Source organism: Schistocerca cancellata, chromosome 9 (genome assembly GCF_023864275.1).
Source record: "Schistocerca cancellata isolate TAMUIC-IGC-003103 chromosome 9, iqSchCanc2.1, whole genome shotgun sequence".
Lineage (NCBI taxonomy): Eukaryota > Metazoa > Arthropoda > Insecta > Orthoptera > Acrididae > Schistocerca > Schistocerca cancellata.
This window is the reverse complement of record NC_064634.1, coordinates 59,231,628-59,255,803: the sequence shown is the minus strand read 5'-3', so window position 1 is coordinate 59,255,803 and position 24,176 is coordinate 59,231,628.

The following is a 24,176-nucleotide window of genomic DNA, read 5'->3' as shown; positions in this document are numbered from 1 at the left end:
CAAAATTACTTCATAAACAACATCATCAACAACACAAGTCTCATCACCATCAAAGTCACATTCCTCACTTACATTCATTTGCAATAAGCTACCAGTCTCAGTCTATATAAAAATACCACCTAATTCAGATACAATATGGTCATCACTTGTTTTACACATATCAGTAACACTGTTTTCTGACCAAGAGAAGAAATTGTTAGTACACACTACATCTAAATTCTTATTACTCTCATATTCTGGTTTGTGATTAGCATCTAGATCATTATAATTAAACATAGTATTCCAAAACTTTTGATCAAAACATAAATGAGAAATCTGATGTTCCTTCTGTTCAACTTAGGTTACCTATGTCACATTATTAATACTGTTATTATTGTCTAGATGCAAATGTAAATTGGGGGTCCTGTTCTTGTGGTATTGCCTTGCCCAAAATTGTGGACCTTCATTGAGGCGGACCGCTGTTTCCTGAATAATTGCCTCTGTGATTGTTTCTTTTATTAAATTGACCATGGTTATCTCGGTTGTTCCTATTCTGGTGATGTTCAAAATTTCTGTGTCTCCTACTATTCTCACTCTGGTTGAAATTATTGTTATCACTGTTTCTGTAGTTGTTACCATTGTGATCTCTATCATTACAAATTTTATAGTGGTACATGCTTCTTTCTACTGTCCTATCCAGCCTGTCAACATATCATAAAAATTGTTCAAGCCAATCATCAGGTCTGTGAGTTAAACCCTACTGCAACCTTTCTGGTAATCTCCTTTTTAGTGCATCAATCAATGTCATTTTGCCAAATGGCCTATGAAGGTGTGCTAATTTCTTAAGTTGATTCTTACAAAACTCTTTCAGAGTACTGTCCCTATTCCTATAATTTGGACCCTTCAGAAATTCACTTTTAATTTTCCTGTGTTCAGCTTCTGACCAAAGTTTATTAAAAAACATTTTTTGAAACTTTGATATGTTTCCACTGACTTAAATTTAGATTTACCCATAACAGAGATTCACCTTCAAGACATCTTTTAACAAATTTAATTTTTTGATTTTCAATCATGCCTGATATAAAACTATCCCTACCGTGGGGTAGAAAATCCACTGATTATAAATTGTCTGATGAAAAACTTTTGATTGGAATGTTGGAACACAATACCATTGTTTGAATACAGATTGTTGTGAATGCAATTCTCCTGAACTACTGAATTTTTTTGATCTAAAACATTTACATTAGTTAGCCTACTGTTTTCAACATTTAAAATTTCTTGACCTAAACTGCTAAAGCTCTGTTCCACTCTTTCTGCTATGGCTTTCTGCTTAACTCTGACGTCATCAACATTCTTTGTTTGTTGTGCAGATTGGAACAAAAACTTATTTTGCAAAACAGTAAATTTATTTTCTAATACATCAACTTCTTCATTCACACTTATTAATTCATTTGACGTCCACCACCGGTAGCTGAGTGGTCAGTGTGACAGAATGTCAATCCTAAGGGTCCGGGTTCGGTTTCCAGATGGGTTGGAGATTTTCTCCACTCAGGGCCTGGGTGTTGTGTTGTCCTAATCATCATTGTTTCATCCCCATCAATGCATAAGATGCCAAAGTGGCCTCAAATTGAAAGACTTGCACGTGGCGACAGGAGGCCCTAGTCACATAACATTTTTTTATCCATCTGACAACTCATTTCTTAGCTCTAAAACCTGATTAATAAGTTGGTCTATTTGGTATTGTACCCTGTCCATTTTATAGTTGTTTTCAGTTTGTATTTCCGTTAACTGGTCATTGACTGCACCAAATTTTCTATTGTTACCTGTTTTTGTTTCTGTTAACCAATCAGTAACTGCATTAAATTTGCTATTGTTATCTACACTCCTGGAAATGGAAAAAAGAACACATTGACACCGGTGTGTCAGACCCACCATACTTGCTCTGGACACTGCGAGAGCACTGTACAAGCAATGATCACACGCAAGGCACAGCGGACACACCAGGAACCGCGGTGTTGGCCGTCGAATGGCGCTAGCTGCGCAGCATTTGTGCACCACCGCCGTCAGTGTCAGCCAGTTTGCTGTGGCATATGGAGCTCCATCACAGTCTTTAACACTGGTAGCATGCCGTGACAGCGTGGACGTGAACCGTATGTGCAGTTGACGGACTTTGAGCGAGGGCGTATAGTGGGCATGCGGGAGGTCGGGTGGACGTACCGCCGAATTGCTCAACACGTGGGGCGTGAGGTCTCCACAGTACATCGATGTTGTCACCAGTGGTCGGCAGAAGGTGCACGTGCCCGTCGACCTGGGACCGGACCGCAGCGATGCACGGATGCACGCCAAGACCGTAGGATCCTACGCAGTGCCGTAGAGGACCGCACCGCCACTTCCCAGCAAATTAGGGACACTGTTGCTCCTGGGGTATCGGCGAGGACCATTCGCAACCATCTCCATGAAGCTGGGCTACGGTCCCGCACACCATTAGGCCGTCTTCCGCTCACGCCCCAACATCGTGCAGCCCGCCTCCAGCGGTGTCGCGACAGGCGTGAATGGAGGGACGAATGGAGACGTGTCGTCTTCAGCGATGAGAGTCGCTTCTGCCTTGGTGCCAATGATGGTCGTATGCGTGTTTGGTGCCGTGCAGGTGAGCGCCACAATCAGGACTGCATACGACCGAGGCACACAGGGCCAACACCTGGCATCATGGTGTGGGGAGCGATCTCCTACACTGGCCGTACACCACTGGTGATCGTCGAGGGGACACTGAATAGTGCGCGGTACATCCAAACCGTCATCGAACCCATCGTTCTACCATTCCTAGACCGGCAAGGGAACTTGCTGTTCCAACAGGACAATGCACGTCCGCATGTATCCCGTGCCACCCAACGTGCTCTAGAAGGTGTAAGTCAACTACCCTGGCCAGCAAGATCTCCGGATCTGTCCCCCATTGAGCATGTTTGGGACTGGATGAAGCGTCGTCTCACGCGGTCTGCATGTCCAGCATGAACGCTGGTCCAACTGAGGCGCCAGGTGGAAATGGCATGGCAAGCCGTTCCACAGGACTACATCCAGCATCTCTACGATCATCTCCATGGGAGAATAGCAGCCTGCATTGCTGCGAAAGGTGGATATACACTGTACTAGTGCCGACATTGTGCATGCTCTGTTGCCTGTGTCTATGTGCCTGTGGTTCTGTCAGTGTGATCATGTGATGTATCTGACCCCAGGAATGTGTCAATAAAGTTTCCCCTTCCTGGGACAATGAATTCATGGTGTTCTTATTTCAAATTCCAGGAGTGTATTTTTATTTCTGTTAACTGATCATTAACTGCACTAAATTTGCTATTGTTGTCCATCTTTATTTCTATAAACTGATCATTAACTACACTCAATTTAGCTAAAATCAACTGTATAGTATTGATTTTTACTGTGTCTTTGCTTTCTACACTTTCATTTGGTTCAAACATGTCTAGGCTACATCCTACAGTTTTCACTTCATCACTACTACCCTCATATCTATTAATTTTCCCAGCAATCACATGGGTCCACAAGAAAGGAAAAATATTGATTTAACAGATAGTTTGTTCTTATTTTTTCTGATGCCCTATGTCATAGTTGTAAAGTCCTCTTTCAATTTATCCAGTCTGTCATTGCTGATATTATCTTGCCACTGGTGATCCAACTTTGTTGGGCAGCCCACAGGTCTCCTTTCATCGAGTGATTGGAGCTTCTGAATGTGTATAAAAGCTGGAAATGATACAAATTACTGTCCGTTCTTCTTCTGCAACAGACAAGACTTCATTATCAGTCAACAGATTACAGCTGACACCCACACTTGTAATCTTACCCTCCCACACATCACTACTAAAATCCTTTTAGTCTCTTCACTATTTTCAAGAGCTTCGAGAGGCATAAGATATACAAAAGGAAAGCTTGTTACTTATCTTCATTACCTCGTTGTTGTGGCACCAAAATCTTATTGTGTCTAGGGGTACATTCTTGTTGCTGTAATTTTTATAACATTGTAGTTTCTTGTTGAACTGAATAACTGATGAAGATTTGCCTATTGCTATGGATATCTTTTCATTTTATCCCATTCTTTTATGTCACACTGACTTTACAATTCCACTTTGGTGTACGAATTCACATTGTTGTTGACAAGATTAGAAATCTGGCTACTTCCATCAGAGGCATGCCCATTATGACTCACATTCTGCAGTACTAACAAAATCCCAAAGAGTTTACAAAACGAAAGAGTTTACAAACTTGCTTAACAAGAGAAGGATCATCGCTAAAATATATCATTATTTTCTAAACGAATCCAGAAACACATTTAATAATTCAAGTTAGACTGAACAATTAATAATATGAATTTTAAGTATGCAAAAAATTTCAAATATTTTTAAAACAAGGATAATTTTAACTGTACATACAGAGCACTTTCAAATTAATTTCTTTTTTACATATTTTAGACCAAAACATAACACATTGAATACAAAATCACATGAAGTTCAAAAAAAAAAAAAAATTCTGTTAGAGTATGGCCTATTACAACCTGCAGCACAGTTAGCCACCAGAGATGCTGAACTTAAAACTTAATATATCTTCTTTCTCTTGGTAAGTTCTTTCCCTCTGTTCTACATTTTTACAAACTGAATCATGCAAGTAAACATAGAAATGAACTATATAATATGCAAAAATATCGAAAGTGTGTCCTTTCCACCCATTGATTTGATTGTGTGGATGCAGCAGTCATGGTGAAATTGAAAATGATCAGTCAGGATGGAATGCATCACCTACACCAATATTAACCATGAGAGGTACTAAACTTGATATATATTTTTTCTTTTGTTAAGTCCTGTCTTCTGTTCTACATATTTACAAACTGACTCTTACAAGTAGACATAGAAATGAACAATACAATATTGCAAATGTATTGAATAATATATCTGTCCCAGCAGCTTAATTTGATTGTTTAGCTTAGCAGTTATGGTGCCACCTAGAATGTTTGGGCAGGATGTGAGACATCTCTTGCAGCACAGTTAACCATGACAGGTGCTGAACATAGTACATCATCTTTCTTCTGGTAAGTTCTATCCCTGTGTTCTCTATTTTTATAAATTAAATAAAACAAGTAAATGTAGAAATGAAATATACAGTATACAAATGTATTGGATAGCATGTCCTTCCCAGCATGTTGTTTTGATTGTGTCACTGCAAGTTCCTCCCCTCTGTTCTGCATTTTTACAAATTCGACCTTGCAAGTGAACATAGAAATGAGCTATACAGTATGAACTTGTATTAAATAATGTGTCCTTTTCTGCAGCTAGAATTGATTGTGTGGCTGCAACAGTCATGGTACCCTTGAAAATGATCAGGCAAGATGTGATATATCACCGGCACTACAGTTAACCGTGCGAAGTGCTAAACTTAATATACCCTCTTTTTTTGTTAAGTCCTGTCTTTTGTTCTACATTTTTACAAGTAGATATAGACATGAACTATACTGTATTGCAATTGCATTGAATAGTATCTTGTTTGCAGCAGCTTGATTTGATTGTTTGGCTTCACAAGTTATGGTGCCATTGAAAATGTTCCGGCAGGATGTGAGGAATCACCTGCAGCACAGTTAACCATGACATTTGCTGAACCAATTACATCTTCTTTCATTTGGTAAGTCCTTCCATCTGTCCTACATTTTTAAGAATTAAGTCATGTAAGTGCACATAAAAATGTTCTACATGAATACCAAATGTAGTGAGTAGTTTGACATTTCCAGTGGTTTGATTTGATTGTATGGATGCAACAATCATGGTGTCATCATAATTGTTTGTGCAGGATTTGGACTTAACCTGCAACATAGTTACCCATGATAGGTGCTGAACTTGATAAATTTTCCATGTTCTGCTATGTCCTTGCTTCTGTCCAACAATTTTAGAAATTAAATCATTCAAGAACACATAAAAATGACATACATGATATATCAAGTCTAATTAAGAGTGTGTCCTTTCTAGTAGACTGATGTGACTGTTTGGCTGCAACTATCATGGTGCCATCAAAAAAATTCATTGAGAATGTGAGACATCACCATAGTTAACCATGGAAGGTCCTGAACTCAGTAAATCTGCTTTCTTTTCGTAAGTCCTTTCTTCTGTTCTGAAGTTTACAAATTAAATCATGGAAGTACAAACAGGAATGCACTATGTGATGTAAAAAACCTGTTGAATAGCATGTCCCTTATCAGCAGGTTTATTTGATTCTGTGGCTGCAACAATCTAAGTGCCATCAAAACTATTCATGCAGAATGTAATACCTCACATGCAATACAGTTAAACATGAGAGATACTGAATTTAAAACATCTTATTTCTTTTGGTAAGTGCTTCCTTCTAATCTACATTTTTACAAATTAAGTAATGCAAGTACATATAAAAGTGACCTGTATGATATATCAAGAATGTTAAATACTGTATTCTTTGTAGCAGGTTGATTTGATTGTGTGGCTGCAACAATCCCTGTGCCATGAAAAATCATCAGGTAGAATGTCAGACATCACCTGCTCCATAATTATTCATGAGAGGTGGTGAACTTATTACATCTTCTTCTTTTGGTAAGTTCTTCCCTCTTTTCTACATTTTTACAAATTAGATCATGCAAGTGGACATAGAAATGAGTTATACAACATACTAAATGTATTGAATTGTGTGTTCTTTCTAACATATTTATTTGACTATGTGGCTGCAACAGTCATGGTGACTGTTCGGATATGAAACATGTGAGGTCTGTAAAGAGAAAACCTGTAACTATATTGTTAAGTATTATTTGAAAAATAGTCACTATTTTGTATTTATTTCAATTGTAATTCAATCTAATTAATGAAACTTCCTGGCATATTAAAACTCTGGGCTGGGCCGAGACTCGAACTCGGGACCTTTGCCTTTCACGTGCAAGCGCTTTACGAATTGAGCTACCCAAGCACGACTCACGCCACAGCTTTACTTCTGCCAGTACCTTGTCTCCTAGCTTCCAAACTTCACAGAAGCTCTCCTGCAAACCTTGCAGAACTAGCACTCCTGAAAGAAAGGATATTGCAGAGACATGACGTAGCCACAGCCTAGGGGATGTTTCCAGAATGAGATTTTCACTCTGCAGCGGAGTGTGTGCTGATATGAAACTTCCTGGCAGATTAAAACTCTGGGCTGGGCCAAGACTCGAACTCGGGACCTTTGCCTTTCGCGGGCAAGCGCCCTACCAACTGGCAGAAGTAAAGCTGAGGGGACGGGGCGTGAGTCATGCTTGGGTAGCTCAGTTGGACTTACATGATGTACCAAATGTACTGATTAGTGTGCACTTTCCAGCAGGTTGATTTGATTGTGTGGTTGCATCAATCATGGTGCCATTGAAAATGTTTGAACAGGATGTCAGACTTGACCTGCTTCCTAGTTAACCTTGAGAGGTGCTGATATTAAAACATCTATTTCCTTTTGATAAGGCATTCCCCCTTTTCTACATTTGTACAACATAATTCATGCAAGTAGACATAGAAATAAACTATATGACATACCAAATGTATTGAATAGTGTGTCCCTTGTATCGGACTGGTTTGACTATTCTGCCTGCAACAATCATGGTGACATCAAAAAGTTTTGGACAGGATATGAGATGTCACATGCACCATTGTTAACAACAAGAGGTACCGAACTTAATACATCTTCTACCTTTTGGTAGATCTTTCCTTCTATTTTGCACTTTAAAAATATTAAATCAAACAAGTAGACATTGAAATGAACTATACAATATAGCAAATGTATTGAATAGTGTGTCCTTTCCAGCAGTTTTGTATGATAGTGTGACTGCAACAGTCACAGTGGCATTCAGAATGTTTGGATAGGGTGTGAGATATCACCTGCCATAGTTAACCATGAGAGGTCCTGAAGTCAATAAATCTGCTGTCTTTTGGTGAGTCCTTTCTTTTGTTCCACATTATCACAAATTAAATCATCCAAGAGAAATAGAAATGACCTATACTATATACCAAATGTAGTCAATAGTTTGACCTTTCCAGCAGATTGATTTGATTGTGTAGCTGCATCAATGAAGGTGCCATCAAAAATGTTCTGTCAGCCCGTGAGACATCACCTGCACCATTGATAACTATGAGAGGTTCTGAACTTAATACATATTCTTTCTCTTGGTAAGACCTTTCTTCTGTTCTACATTAGTAACATAATCCCCTGGACCACACATATAGCGTTAACTTTTTTTCTTGATGCACTTTCACATTTCCCATTCCTAGCTACTGACACTACTTTCATTGTAAATGGAAAATTTGAGTTTGTAACATCAGATATTATAGTTCAAGTAAGGATTAAAAAATTGTACGAACACAGTTCACAGCCTATTTATCACTGTTCTCATGCAGTTGCCTGGTCCTTCACAGTTCACACATATCACAGTTCTTACACAGTTAATTGGGCAGTTACATTTCACAGATCTCACTAATAAAATCTATCCTCACAATTCCAAAGCACTTTGACTTCAACAATTATCCCTTGCAGGGATACATTTTCACAAATTAAATCATGCAGGAGAAATAGAAATGACCTATAGTATATACCAAATGTAGTCAATAGTTTGACCTTTCCAGCAATGTGCAGCAAGTACAAAGAAAGAGAGAGAGAGAGAGAGAGAGAGAGAAATACTTGCACATGATAAACCTCTCCCCTCAAAATATTTCTCTCTTTCATACCTCCTCTGTGTTAACACAAATGTTGTGTCACTGATCTCATTTGTACTAACATTGCAGTACACACGAGGTGCCTATTTGCTTCTACTGCCCTGATTGGAATGCATAAGTTCTAAAACATTTCACCAACCTGCAGTCTTCTATAGTTGTTGTCCCTATGGTACAGAAAACAGCATATAGGTTGTGAATCCATAATCTTCTGGCCGTAAGAAACTCTTTAGTGAGGAACTGTTATTTTAGAAATGATTAAATTTCCAATCAATTTGTTTACATGGGAGGCCACTCATTTTTTATTGCCAGAACATGAGAAACTGGACAATTACATTCCACTTTAGAATCACAAACAATCTGTATTCTTCAACAAATTAATGAACTGCATATTTCTGCAATTACATTCACACTGTTCTCAGCTAAATGTCCATAAAACCATACTTGCTAATAAAGTCTTAACTTGACACTGACAGTGGCCATGAATATGCCTGTCCTCCAAGGCTTCTGAACCAGCTCTATTAACAGACCATAGATTGCTAACAAACACCTAACTAACACTGACCGTGGTAGACATTATTTCTGTTCTCTGACACTGCTGAACCAGCTCTGATTTTACAGCCGAACCAGTCCACCCACCATCCATTTAAGGCGTGATCCAAAAATCACACAAGTGCTTCATCTACCTTTTTGTTCAGCAGTTGTTTATTATTCTGCTGGTTACTAATACTTGTGAAATAATGGAATGATAGCACATTCTTGAGACAAACTGCCTATTGGCTTCTGTCTCGGGTTCTTTGGCCAAAGTTCATCTAATGATTTTTCTGACGTTTCGCCAGCACGAGTGGCTGGCATTGTCAAAGCTTCACCCTCCATTGCCGGTGGTGAACTGGAGCCGAGCTCACGGCCACAGACTATATGTACCTGGCGCACCAACGTCTGAGGGCTTCTCTGTGGTCATTTCTGGCACTGGACTCGGCGACTTGCTAACCTAAGGTGTGGTACAGGTACGTCGATGATACTTTTGTGGTGTGGAGCCATGGTGAAGAACAGCTCGGTGACTTCCTAAGACACTTGAACAGCCTCCATGCCGACATAACATTTACCATGGAAGTAGTAAAGGACAAGAAACTGCCATTTCTAGATGTGCTGGTCACAAGGGAAGGCAAAAACCTGGGACACAGCGTGTATCGAAAACCGACACACACGGACCGATACCTGCACAAACTGTCAAACCCCCACCCGAGCCAGAAAAGAGGCATGATTAGTACGCTCGTAATGAGAGCAAGATGAATATGTGAGCCGCAACACCTCAAACGAGAAATGCAACACCTGGAAACTGTTCTGAGGAGCAATGGGTACTCCACAAATTACATTAGAAGTGTAACAGAGCCAAACACTTGGCGAAGTAAGGAACCAGAAAAAGAAATGTCGGGTAAGGCCTTTCTGCCATACATTCCCAGAGTGACAGACAGAATCAGCCGTATATTGCACAAACATGGCGTAAAGACGATTTTCAAACTGACAAGGAAGATCAAAGAGTGTCTTAGATCGGTGAAGGAGAAAAGAGACCCACTTGCAATGTCGGGAATATACCGTATACCGTGCACCTGCGGAAAAGTTTATGTCAGAATGACTGGACGATCAATTAACACCAGGATCAAAGAGCATAAGCGACATTGCAGGTTGGGGCATGTGGAGAAATCGGCCATGGCAGAGCACGCACTGAATGAGACAGACCATGTAATAAAATTCGCCGACACGGAAGTTCTGGCTGTAGAGAAGCACTATCACACGCGCATGTTCAGAGAAGCTGTAGAAATACAAAAACACACGAACAGTTTGAACAAGAAAGAGGAAAGCCTTAAGGTAAACGGATCCTGGCTTCCCGTACTGCAGCTAACGACCGTCGCAGGTAGCAAGAGGAGAACCGCACTGGAAATGACCGTGGAAAAGCCCTCGGACGTTGGCATGCCAGGTACATATAGTCTGTGGCCGCGAGCTTGGCTCCAGTTCACCACTGGCAATGGAGGGTGAAGCTTTGACAATGCCAGCCACTCGTGCTGGCGAAATGTAAGAAAAATCATTAGATAAACGTCGGCCGAAGAACCCGAGACAGAAGCCAATAGGCAGTTTGTCAACAAGTGGCCACGAAAGCCTTAACAATTTTGTACATTCTTGAGAGATGCTTTAAATACGAAATGCAAGTAAATATGCTGTTTAGTTTGTCTAATATTAATACTGAAAGATTGATGTTTTGGCATACGACTTCCAAATGCAGCAGCCCATCATGGAGAAGGACCACAATTTACGTGACCTTTCTCACAATGAGAGACATCACCTGCAGCATTGTTAACCATGAGACATGCTGAAATTCATATCTCCTTTCTTTTGGAAAGATCTTCCTTCTGTTCTACAGTATTTAGAAAGTAAATCTTGCAAGCAGATGTATAAATCAACTTTCCGGTGTCCCAAAGGTATTGAATATTGTGTACCTTCCACCAGGTTGATTTGATTCTGTGGATGCAACAATCATGGTACCATCTAAAATGTTCTGGCAGGATGTCAGATATCACCTGCTCCATAGTTGACCCTGAGAAATGCTGAACTTAATACATTTTCTTTCTTTTGGTAAGACTTCCCTTCTGTTCTAAATTTTACAAATGAAATCATGCAAGTAAACATGAAAACATACCAAATGCAATGAATGGTTTGTTCTTCTCAGCAGCTTGATTTCATTCTGTGGTTGCAACAATTATGGTGCCATTGCAAATATCTGGGGAAAATGTTAGACAGCACCTGCTGTATAGTTGATCATGAGAGGTGCTGAACTTCATACATCTTATTCATTTTGGTAAGTCCTTCCCTCTTTTCTACATTTTCCTAATTAAGTAATGGAAGTGGACATAGAAATGAGCTATACAACGTAGCAAATGTATTGAATTGTGTTATTCGGTTTGATGCGAGACATCACAAGCACCAGAGTTAAACAAAAGAATAACTGAACTTCATAAATCTTCTTTCTTTTGGTAAGTCCTTCCTTCTGCTCCCCATTTTTATTAATTAAATCATGCAAGTACTCATAAAAATGACCTATACAATACACCAAATGTACTGAATAGTTTGTCCTTTCCAGAAGGGTTCAAATGGTTCAAATGGCTCTAACCACTATGGGACTTAACATCTGAGGTCATCAGTCACCTAGACTTAGAACCACTTAAACCTAAGGACATCACACACATCCATGCCCGAGGCAGCATTCGAACTTGCGACCATAGCGGTCATGCGGTTTCAGACTGAAGAGCCTAGAACTGCTCGGCCACTCCAGCTGGCTTCAGAAGGGTGATTTGTTTGTTAATAATTATGTTGCCATCAAAAATGTTCGGTCTGGATGTGAGACATCACCTGCCCCTTAGTTAACCGTGAGAGATGATGAAATGAATAAATCTTCTTAGGTGAGCCCTTTTTTCTGCCCAACATTTTTACTAATTAAATCATGCAAACAGACAATGAAATGAACTATATAATTAACCAAATGTATTGAATAGTGTGTCATTTCCAGCAAGTTGATTTTACTGTGTGGCTGCAACAATCAGGGTGCCACCAGAAATGTTTGGGCAGAATGTGACATATCACCTGCACCATAGTTAAGCATCAGAGGTGCTGAAGTGAATACATCTGCTTTCTTTTTCTAAGTCCTTCCTTCTATTTCTACTCTTTTACAAATTAAATCAGGTACATAGAAATGACTTATACAATATACCAAATGTATTAATAAAGTGTCCCTTCCAACAGGTTGGTTTTATCATGTGGCTGCAACAATCATTGTGCCAGCAAAAATGATCCAGCAGGATGTGAGACATAACCTGCAACATATTTAACCATGAGAGTTTAATACATCTTCTTTCTTTTGTTAAGTCCTTCCTTGTGTTCTACATTTTTACGAATTAAACAATCCACGATGAAGCGTCACAATATTTTGAAAAGCAAAGTTGCTAGTCACCAGATAGTGGAGATGCTGAGTCTCAGATAGAAACAACAAAAAGACTGCTTTTGGCCAGTAAGGCCTTCATTAAAAATTAGTCAACCAACACAGACATACACACTTATGCAAATGCAACTCACCCACATATGACTGCAGTCTCAGGCAACTGGGGCCACATTGCATGCAGTGGCAGCAGTGCTTGATGTGAGTGGTGACTGCGTAAGGTAAGGAGGATGCTGGTGCGGGGAGGGGGAGGTATAGTAGGGTAGGTGTGGTGGGCAGTGCGCAGGGGCGAGTGCACAGTGAGGAGATGGAAAGAGGGTAGGGCAGCTATGTGTAGTGGGGACATTAGATGGTGGGTAGTAGTGAGTGGTGGGGGTGATGGGGGTGGTGGGAGATAGGAAAAGGAAAGAAGTAGAAAGACTGGGTGTGATGTAGGAATGGGAACATAGAAGGGGCTTGATGGGAGAGGGCAATGACCAATAAAAGATAAGGCCAGCACTGTTATGTGAATGTAGGATATATTGCACTGAAAGTTCCCACCTGCACAATTCAGAAAAACTTGTGTTGGTGGGAAGGATGGCACAGGATGTGAAGCAGTCATTCAAATGAAGGATGTCATGACTGGCATCTTGCCCAGCAACAGAGTGGTCCACTTGTTTCTTGGAAATGGTTTGTCGGTGGTCATTCGTGTGGAGAGGGAGCTTGTCGATTGTCATGCCCATGTAGAATGCAGCACAGAGGTTGCAGCTTCTTTGCCACCAAACAGAGACCAATGTTGAACCCTTCCTAACTCAGTTCAATGCTCCATCCAACCATGATCCACCCCCACTGCCTCCAAATCACCCCCTGTTGACTTTCCAGAATTTCTTAACTTGGAACCTTGACTCACCATCAGTCTTCAAATTCCTCAACGTGCAAAGTAGCCTTACATCTGCAAAAATACCCACAGTCCACCATCTAAAAACTGATCCTGATCTTATAATCCTACCTGCGGATAAAGGTTCCATCATCATTGTTTTGAACAGTAAGGATTATCTGGCAGAAGGACTCTGCCTGCTGTCAGATACATCCACCCACAAACCTTGCCACAGAGACCCCATTCTAGAAATCCAGTAGGATTCCAGTCATTCCTCAAATCCTTAGGTCCATCCCAGTACCTCTCCTCAGAGCCCATCTCTCTGCTCACCCCATCATTCCCCTCATACCCACCTTCTACATGCTTCCTCAAGTCCGTAAACCCAACCACCCAGGATGCCCCATTGTGACTGGTTACTGTGCCTTCACATAGAGAATCTCTGCCCTCATGGACCAACACCTTCAACCTATTACCCAGAACCTACCCTCCTATGTAAAAGATACCAACCATTTTCTCCAACGACTCTCAACAGTTACTGTCCCTTTACCACACAGTGCCCTGCTCATCACTATTGATGCCATCTCCCTTTACACTAATATTGTAAATTACCAAGGCCTTACCACTATTCAACACTACCTCTCCCAATGCCCAACAGGTTACAAACCAACAACCTCCTTCCTAGTTGTCATAACCAACTATATCCTCACCCACAATTATTTCTTTTTTGCAGGCATTACCTACAAGCAAATCCAGGATATGACTATGGGCACCTGCGTGGTACCATCCTATACCAACTTATTTATGGGTCATTTAGTGTAATCCTCCATAAACACCCAGAATCCTAAACCCCTCACCTGGTTCAGATTCGCTGATGACATCTTTGCGATTTGGATCAAGGGTCAGGACACCCTATCCACACTCCTCCAAAACCTCAGAAACTAATATTAGCTTCACCTGATCCTACTGAACCCAACAAGCCACCTTCCTAGATGTTGACCTCCACCTCAAAGATGGCTACATCAGTACCTCCAACCACATCAAACCTACTAACCACCAGCAATACCTCCAATTTGACAGTTGCCACCAATTCCGTACCAAGAAGCCCCTTCTTACAGCCTAGCCACCCATGGTCATTGCATTTGCAGTGACAAGCCCGTCTTGAAATATACTGAGGGTCTCACTGAAACCTTCACAAACCGTAATTATCGTCCCAACCTTGTACAAAATGAAATCTTCCATGCCTTATCTTTCCAATCTCCCACCACCTCACAAAGTCCCACCATCTGGCTGCAGAGGAGCATTCCTGTTGTAACTCAGTACCACCGAGAACTGGAGCAACTGAATTACATTCTCTGCCACGGTTTTGACTATGCCTCATCTTGCCCTGAAGTGAGAAATATCCTACCACTATCCTTCCCACCCCTCCCACAGTGGTATTCCACCGTCCACCAAACCTACACAATATTCTCATTTATACCTACACAACCCCTGCTCCCAACCCCTTACCTCATGGTTCATACTCATGTAATAGACCTAGATGCAAGACCTATCTTAGACATCCTCCTGCTAACTTTTCCAGTCTCGTCACAGACATCACCTATCCCATCGAAGGCAGTGAAATCAGTCATGTGATCTAAAAGTTAATCTGCAATTACTGTGCTGCATTTTATGTGGGCATGACAACCAACAAGTTGTCTGTCTTCAAGAATGGCCACCGACATACTGTGGCTAAGAAACAAGTGGACCACCCTGTTGTTGAACATGCTGCCAAATATAACATCCTTCATTTCAATGACTGCTTCACAGCCTGTGACATATGGATCCTTCCCACCAACACCAGCTTTTCTGAATTTCACAGGTGGGTACTTTCCTTGCAATATATCTCCTGTTCCCGTAACCCTCCTGACCTCAACCTTTGTTAATCATTGTCTTCTCCCATACAGCCCCTTCTTAGCTCCCATTCCAGCACTACACAGCCATCATTCCTCTATCGCACCCAGTCTTTTTTCTTCTCTTCTTTTCCACAAATCTGCCCCCCCCCCCCCTACTTCTCTGCTGTCCAACGTCTAACCTCCTGACTGAACATTGCTGTCCAAACCTCTTTCCACCTCATCCCTGCATGCTCCTCAACAGCATGTCACTGTCTACCATTTCTACCTTACTATCCCTCCCCATCCCCAGCCCAGCCTTCTCCTTGCCCCCACCCAGTCACAATTCCCAACATTCACTGCTGCTGCTGCTGCTCAGAGTGGGGCCTCAGTTGCCTGAAACTGCAGCCACGCACGAGTTGCATCTGTGTGTGTGTGTGTGTGTGTGTGTGTGTGTGTGTGTGTGTGGGCGCATCTGTTGTCTAATTTTGACGAAGGCCTTACTGGCTGAAAGCTATATTTCTGACAGCCTTTTTGTATTGCCTATCTGCAATTCAGCATATCTGCTTTATGGTGAGTAGCAACTTTCCTTTTCACAATAGTTTTGCAAATTAGATCATGTAAGTAAGTATAGAAATGAACTATACAATATAACAAACATATTGAATTGTGTGTCCTATCCAACAGATTTATTTAATTGCTTTAGATATCACCTGCACTATAGTTAACAGGGACTAGTGCTGAACTTAATATATATTCTTTGTTTTGGTAAGTGCTTCCTTTTGTTCTACATTTTTGCAAACTAAATCATGCAAGTACACATAAAAATGACCTATATGATATACCAAATGTAGTGTTTAGTTTGTCCTTTCCATCAGGTTGATTTGATGGTGTGGCTGCAACAATCATGGTGCCATCGAAAATGTTCATGCAGGATGTGACACATCACCTGCACCATAGGTAACCATGAGAGGTGCTGGACTTAATAAATCGTCTTTCTTTTAGTAAGTCTTTCCTTCTGTTCTGCATTTTTTGCAAATTAAATCATGCAAGTACGTATATAAATTACCTATATGAAACAAAAAACTTATTGAATACTTTGTCCTTTCCAGCAGGGTGATTTGATCATGTGGCTGCAACAATCATGCCATCAGAAATGGTTGGTAGGATATCAGATATCACCTGCTCCATAGTTAACCATGATGGTTCTGAATTTAATACATCTTTTATTGGTTATTCCTTCCTTCTGTTCTACATTTTTACAAATTAAATCATTCAAGTTATCTTAGAAATGACCTATCTGATATATCAAATGTAGTGAAACATTTTTTGTTCGCAACAGGTTGATTTGATTGCATGGCTGCAACAATTGTGATTTCGTTGGAAATGTTTGGGCACGATGTGAGTTATCACCTGCACCATCGATAACCACGAGAGGAGCTGAACTTACTACATATTCTTTTTTTGGTAAGTCCTTAATTTTGTTCTACATTTTTACAAATTAAATCATGCAAGTTGATATAGAAATGAACTTTGCAATGTACCAAACTTATTGAAAATTGTAATATTGATAACAATAAGTTATTGATAATATTATTTAATTGGAGAGAGAAAAAATCTAACTCACCAAGTGGCAGCAGAACACACACATAAAAGACTGTTGTGATTGGCAACCTTTCAGAGCCAGTGGCTCATTCTTCAGGCAGAAGAGTCCCTCTGCAGCTCCCTAAACAGACACACCATCAACTGCCACTCCTCTCCTATGAACCAAGCTTGGCCAACTCATTAACATCACACAGCCTTCACCACTGCCTCCCAGACCAAGGACCAACAATAACCCATAATCTCTAGAATCAGTCACAACAGTGCAGTGTCCTTAACCCCTCATCTAAAGTGCTCTTCCCTCCTGAATTATCTGTATTATCTAAGGGCCTCACTTTCAGCCCTAAACCTGCATTTGATCATGCTGCTTTGGTGTAGGAGCTCCTTTCCTTCACACATAACATCCATTGAAAATATCACTTTGCAACCCAACACCAAAACCTTTCCAACAGCAAAATCATCCCTTACAAGCCTTCCAAGAATGCCTCACATCCAGTATTGCCTCACACCCATTCCTCAGGTCCCTACAACATGACCCTAACCTCTCCTACGCAGAATTCAGGGCTCTCTGTTCCCTAAAAACTGATGACTCCATCATTACCCTTCCAGCAGACAAAGGATTTACCACTGTAGTACTTGACCGAAAGGAGTATGTTAGACAAAGTCTACGCCAGCTGTCTGACACCTCTGTGTACAGCGTCTGCCATCAAGATCCCATCCTATGATTCAAACTGACCTGCAGTCCCTCCATAAAATCTCAGGCCCCTTGCAAGGACTACTACCTCAATCCATAGAACTTCTCACCCCACCCAAACCACACACCTCCACCTTTTACCTTCTTCCTAAGATCCACAAATCCAATCATCCTGGCCATCCTATACTTGATGGCTTCAAAGTTCCCACCGAATTTATATCTGCCGTAGTTGATCAACATCTGCAACACACAGTACAAACACTCCCCTCCTACATCAAAGATACCAAAAATTTCCTAGATCATCCGAAATCTGTGCTCTTCCCACTCCCACCACACACCTTGCTTATCACCATTGATGCTACCTCCCTCCATACCAACATCCCCCATGTACATGTTCTGTCTGCTGCTGAACATTTCCTCAGTCAGTGCCCACCTGATTCCAAACCTATGACATCCTTCCTACTCACCTTAGTCAACTTTATACTTACCAACAACTACTTCACCTTTGAGGGGCAGACATACAAACAGATCAGGGGTATGGCCATGGGAACCAGGATGGTTCCTTCCTATGCCAACCTTTTCATATGTCACTCCAAGGGGACTTTCCTGGGATCCATAAGTCTTCAGTCCTGGGTTTGGTTTAGATACATTGATGACATCTATACCATGTGGACTCATGGTGAGGCTGACCTGTAAAAATTTCTGGAATCTCTGAATAACTTCTCGCAATTAAATTTCACATGGTTCTTTTCCAAATCCCATGCCACTTTCCTTGATGTTGATCTCATCCTCTCCAAAGGCCAGCTACTACTTCTGTCCTCATTAACCCTACCAAGAAATAACAGTACTTACATTTTGACAGTTGCCATCCTTTTCCTGTCAAACATTCCATCCCACACAGCCTTGGCATCTGAGGCAAACATATGTGTTTGGTTGCAGACTCTTTATAGCAATACACCACCATTCTCACCTCAGCCTTCACTGCAGATAATTACCCCACCGACCTAGTTAAAAAGCAGGTTTCCCAGGCCATCACATCCAATCCTGGTACTACTGATCCCTCCACAAAACAGCTTCTGAGCATTCCATTGGTGACTGTATTATCCTGTTAATCAGCTACTTTGACAGGCCGTGACTTCCTAAAATCATCCCCTGAAATGAGATCCATTCTGTCTGAAATTTTGCCCACCACCTCTAGAATAGCCCACCCAATCTCTGCAATATTCTTGTCTGACATATGCTCCTTCTGCACCCATCTCCCTACCCTATGGCTCCTACCCCTGTGACTGTCCTGGCTGCAAGACTTGCCCTATGCACCCTCCAAGCACCACCTATAATAGCCCTATAACTGGCAAAACATACTGTCAGAGGAGAGCCACCTGTGAAACAACACGTCATATAACAGCTATTATGTAAACGCTGCTCAGCCTTCTACATTGGCATGACTACCACCAAATTATCAGTTAGGATGAATGGGCATAGGCAGATGCAACTCACGATATGCTGTTGCAGAACATTTCAGCTTTTGTTCACTGTAACTACTCTTTGCTTCACTCCGTTTTAGTCTTCTATATCTTTCATTTCTTTCCCATCTATTTTCATCGCCCCCCCCCCCCCCCCCTGCCCCGCCCCCTTCCCACCACTGTTATGTATAACGCACTTAGCTTTTCACTCTTATTAATTCATGCACAATGTATTAGTAGTTATCTTTGTCTTGCATATTACTCTGTCTTCCACCTTTAAGCTCTCAGAGTTTCGAATCTCATCCAATGCAGTTTCCAACAATCAGTCTTTCCTTCTCATCCCGAACAGTAAGTCTCCCCTGACCCATGGTTCTGGGTGACTTTTCCAAAACCTACTCCTTTTCCTAGACCTTTCCAGTTCTTTTCCTTCGCCCTTCTTCCTTCCCCTTCAACCCTTCTCTCTGAAGAAGGAGCCACTATCTCCAAAAGCATGCCAATCACAAAAATCTTTTATGTGTGTTCTGCCTCCACTTGTGGAGTAGATTTTTTATTTATTTAATTAAATAATATGGAATAGGGTGTGCTTTATACCATGTTGATGTGATTGTGGGGCTCCAACCAACATGCTGCCATCAAAAATATTTGGGCAGGATGTGAGAATTCATCTGCCCCATGGGTAACCATGTCAAGTGCCTAACTAAGTATATCTTCTTCCATTTCATAAGTCCTTACATCTCTTCTACATTTTAACAATTTAAATCTTGCATGCTGATGTAAAATGACTTATATGATATACAAAATGTATTGATTGGTGTGTCCTTTCCAGCAGGTTGATTTGATGGTGTGGCTGCAAGAATCATGGAACCATCAGAAATGTTCGAGTTGGATATCAGATATCACCTGCTCCATAATTAACCATGACAGGTTCTCAATTTAATACATTTTCTTTTTTTGGTTAGTCTTTCCTTCTGTTCTAAATTTTTATAAATTAAATTGTTCAACAACATATAGAAATGACATAAACGATACATCAAATTTAGTGAAAAGTATTTCCTTCCCAGCAGGTTGATTTGATTGTGTGGCTGCAACAATCATAGTGCCATCAAAAATGTTTGGGCAGGATGTGACACACCACCTGTGCTGTATTTGAAAATGAGAGATTTCTGAACTTAATACGTCTTATTTCTTTTGTTAAGTCCTTCCTTGTGTTCTGTATTTTTACAAATTAATTCATGCAAGTAGGCATATAAATGAACTATACAGTATATGAAAGATATTGAGTAGTGGGTCCTTTCCAGCAGGCTTATTTGATTATGTGGCTGCAACAATGTTGGTGGCATCAAAAATATTTGTGCAGGATATGAGACGTAACCTGCACCATAGTTAACAAGTGCTGAACTTAATATATCTTCTTCTTTTTCATAATACATTCCTTCTCTTCTACATTTTCTCAAATTCAACTGTGCAAGTACACATAGAAGTGACCTATACAACATACCAAATGTATTGAATAGTATGACTTTTCCAGCATGTTGATATGATGGTGTGGCTACATCAATCATGTTGACATCAAAAACGTTCATGCAGGATGTGGGACATCAAATACACGATAGTTAACCATCAGAGGTGCTCAACTTAATGCGTCTCGATTCTTTTGGTGAGTCCTTCCTTGTGTTCTACATTTTAACAAATTAAATCAAGAAGTAGACATAGAAATGACTGTTATGATGTATCAAATCTATTGATTAGTGTTTCCTTTCCAGTAGGTTGATTTGGTTGAGTGGCTGCCACAATCATGGTACCATCAGAAATGTTTGGGTAGGGTATCAGATATCACCTGTGCCATAATTAACAATCAGAGATTCTGAAATTAATACATCTTCTTTTTTAAGTTAGTCCTTCCTTCTGTTCTACATTTTTACAAATTAAATTATTCAAAAACATATAAAAATGACCTATACGATATGTAAAATTTAATGAAAACTTTTTCCTCCCCAGCAGATTGATTTGGTTGTGTGGGTGCAACAATCATGGTGCCATCGAAAATGTTCATGCAGGATGTGAGGAATCACCTGCACTATAGGTAATCATCATGGGTGCTGAACTTTAATACAACTTCTTTCTTTTGATAAGTCATTTCTTCTGTTGTACATTTTTACAAATTAAATCATACAAGTAAACGTCAAAATGAACTACAATAGAGCGTCGATTATTCGAAGTAATTGGGGGACATGGGTGTTCAGAAAACTGATTTATTCAGATAATCGAACTGTACATGTTTATTTGCCAAGTTTTTCGTTGAACTGCATTGCCTTCTCACACAGAATGGGACCTGAGATAGGTTCTCATTCTGATCTCTTTTGTGTAAACCACTTGTAAACAGCATAATCTAGATCTGTGTTAGTGACGAGCTTCATAGTTTTATGGCTTGTTGATCCATCAGTAGAATCAAGCATAGCTATAAAATTTGCTATGCTCGTCTTTTGTTTTTTTATATCCGTAATTGTCGACTTCCCCACCTTGTACCCATTGGATAAAGTGGGTGCAGATTCACCTTCTTCTAACCTTTTAATAATCTTGTACTTGTCCCTCATAGAAAGGACAACACGTTTACGTTGAAGCATTTTGTATCATCAAGTTCACTTCTTCATGCAGCAGCACACAAGTGGTCGTAACAGAGAACAGAAGGTGACTGCACTGTGAGAAGCTCTTCTTGGGGGCACACAATCCTTCAAACTGTGCGGAGCGGCACGCCTCAACACTAAGGTGGCTCAGCTGTTGCTGTGAACAGCTTTGATACTGCCACTACATCTACTGCCAGTGCCAAGCTGACAGAAGTGTGCTGATTGTTGAAACACAGCGACTGGCGGCTTGGCCGGTCGGTCAGCAGTGCCTTGTGAAGGCCCTATTAGAAGCAATGTTCCACCAGAGGTGGCCCAGTGCGGCGACTACTGTGGGAAACTTGATTTGGGAGTGGGGGGGATGATGGACGGTAGGGTGGGAGAGTAACAGGTGCGAGCGAGTACACAGTTCAGTTAAGCGGTCGTTCAGTTGACCGACGTTTGAATAATTGACGCTCTATTGTATATGGCATATCAAATGTATTGAATAGTTTTTCCTTTCCAGCAGGTTGATACAATTTTGTGATTGCAAGAGTCATGGTGGAATTGAAAATATTTGGGTAGGACTTGAGACATCATCTGCTCCTTAGATAACCATGTCAAGTGCTGATCATAGTGCATCTTCTTCCTGCTCATAAGTCCTTTCTTCTGTTCTACATTTTAACAAATTAAGTTATACAAGTAGATGTAGAAATGACTGATACAATATAGCAAATGTATTGATTAGTGTTTCCTTTCCAGCAGGTTGATATGATTGTGTGGCTGCAAGAATCATGGTGCCATCAGAAATATTTCTGTATGATATCAGATGTCGCCTGCTCCATAATTATCCATGATAGGTTCTGAACTTAATACATCCACTTTTTTTGGTTAGTTCATCCTCCTGTTTTCATTTCTACAAATTAAATCATGCAAGTACTCATAGAAGTGACCTATCTGATATATCAAATGTAGTGAAATGTTCTTCCTTTCCAACAGGTTGATTTGACTGTGTGGCTACAGTGATCATGATTAGATTAGATTAGATTTACTTTCATTCCAATTGATCCATAGTGAGGAGGTCCTCCAGGATATGGAACATGTCAGAAAAACAACAATACATGACAAATATGTACAACTAAAACAAATAAGCTAATGTACCATTCCACAGGTCCCAAGTGGAATGATCGTCATTTTTTAATGAACACTAAGAGTCATTTTACAAATACTAATGCACTGAATTTAAAATAAAAAAGTTTTTTATTTATTTATAAGGTAATAAACATGTAATACAACTACTGAAATACTTATTTACAATGAACACATTACAGCACTGAAATGGTGCAGAAGTTAGATTATACTTACACACAACCACACACACACACACAAATTTTCAGTGAACACATTACTGCACTGAAATTGTGCAGAAGTTATGTTGTACTTATAAACAAATCAGTTGGTTTTACTAAGAAATTCATCAATAGAGTAGAAGGAGTTGGCCACCAATAAATCCTTTAGGCTTCTCTTAAACTGAATTTCATTGGTTGTTAAGCTTTTTATGGCTGCTGGCAAGTTATTGAAAATGTGTGTTCCTGAATAATGCACACCTTTTTGTACAAGACTAAGTGACTTTAAATCCTTGTGAAGATTATTCTTATTTCTAGTATTGATTCCATGAATTGAGCTGTTGGTTTGAAAAAGTGATATATTTTTAATGACAAATTTCATTAAGGAATAAATATATTGGGAAGCTGTAGTTAGTATCCCTAGTTCCCTAAACAGGCTTCTGCAGGATGTTCTTGAGTTCACACCACATATAATTCTTACTGCACGTTTTTGTGCTCGGAAAACTTTAGCTTGGCTTGATGAATTACCCCAAAAAATAATCCCATATGACATTATGGAATGAAAGTAAGCATAGTATGCCAGCTTTTTCATTTTTATATCCCCTATGTCTGACAAAATTCGCATTGCAAACAGAGATTTGTTAAGACGCTTCAGCAGTTCTGTGGTGTGCTCCTCCCAGTTGAATTTATTATCAAGCTGTAATCCCAAGAATTTAACACTGTCCACTTCTTCTATCTTCTTGTCATCGTATGTTAGACATATACTCTTGGGACACCCCTTACAAGTTCTGAACTGCATGTAGTGTGTTTTTTCAAAGTTTAGTGACAAAGAATTGGCTAGGAACCAGTGATTAATGTCCACAAATATTTTATTGGCTGATCTTTCTAAGACTACACTTGATTTGCTATTTATTGCAATGTTTGTATCATCGGCAAACAAAACAAACTTGGCATCTGGTAATGTTACTGATGAAAGGTCATTGATATACACAAGGAAAAGTAAGGGCCCCAAAATGGAACCTTGTGGGACCCCACATGTAATTAG